Source organism: Entamoeba invadens, assembly GCF_000330505.1.
Source record: "Entamoeba invadens IP1 unplaced genomic scaffold scaff_1105074725689, whole genome shotgun sequence".
NCBI lineage: Eukaryota > Evosea > Mastigamoebida > Endamoebidae > Entamoeba > Entamoeba invadens.
This window is the reverse complement of record NW_004440380.1, coordinates 131,831-133,409: the sequence shown is the minus strand read 5'-3', so window position 1 is coordinate 133,409 and position 1,579 is coordinate 131,831.

Below are 1,579 nucleotides of genomic sequence, written 5' to 3'. Positions count from 1 at the left end.
GTTGTTCCAATCGGCTATTTTATTCTTGTCTTAAGTTGTTCTGTCTCTTAATTCAATCAACTCGGTGTTGTTTGCTTCTAAGTCTCTTTGTAACTTTTTGATTGAACCATTGAGATTGTTGGTCTCGTCTTCATGTCCATTAACTAAGTCACAACCAGGCGTATTCATTTTTTGTCAAGTTTTTGTTTTTTATAACAGGGAGCTAGTGTTAACTTTTTCCCATAAAAACTTTTTTTTTCTTTAAAAAAGACTTATACAAAAAAAACTTGAATATAATTTAAATATTTCACCAATTTTTTGACTAAAAGCAAAGTTATCTTTTTTTATTTTTTAATTAAATATATTTTATTTTTATGTTGCCATATATTAATTCTAACAATAACAAATATCAAAATGTTGACAAATTCATTAAATTAAAACCTATTCCAAATAGTAAATTAAAAATAATAAAAATTATATATTATAGTATATAATCACGATAACAATTTATACATTTTTGTGTAAAAACAAATAGAACATTTGGTACAATAATTAATTATAATATATTGGTTTAATCAAATACAGTATAGAAAATGGACCCGGTACTTTAGAAATGAATCCGAACCTTTAGAAAAATTCCAAATGATTTGGGATACTTTCCGTTGTAATAAATGTGCACAACTTTGAAACGACCAATCACTTTAATACTCCAAAAAACTGAAACTTTACAAAATTGTCCAATCAATTTAAACTAAATTCATTTTTCTTTTTTAACATGTTTGTTATTTTATCTCTATATTTCATTGCACCAAAACACCGTTAAATTACGGGAAATATAGATTTAAACAATTATGAAATTTTGAACACATTCTATTACAATTAATAATAAAAACCTTGTTTAATGAAAATGTTTTTTCATATGGAAAAGTCTTTTCCAATGAGCAATCAACAAGCAAAATAATATACTTGTGAATTAAGATTATTTCTTTATCATATCTTAAACTTTGGATTCATGAAAATAATATTCAAAAGTCCAGATGTCTTGTAACAAATATTGAGGTGGTGAATTATTGTTATTTTATGAAAATGTTTTGACAATCTAAAGTGAAAATGGATGACTTTACATGTTTACGTTATCCAATATGACACTATATAATAATTTTATGTTGTAATACCAAATTGTTAATGTTTCATTTCCAAACAATTTAAAATGTTGTTCCATTTTTTGTTTTTAAATGTTATTTTAAAAAAAAATAATTCTTTATAATCTTAATAGTTTTGAATAGCTTTATTATATATTCAGGGTTAATAAGTGATTAACTAAAATTATAATTATTTAAAGAAAAAATCGAAAAAAACAATTTATTTCATACTGTTTGTTTCATTCACATCTGTTTTATTAATCTGTTGGTATCCATTAACATAATAGAAAGCAACAACCAAAGTGATACAAGACCTCTCAAGTAGTATTACTATGAGAGGTGTCAATAACTGGGTTTAAAAACCCAGTTAAAACAATTAAAATTTGCTGCGGCTCGGGATAAGAGGTGATGATCGACGAGAGAAAGGCATCTCATTTAAAATTTAAACAAATTGTTGT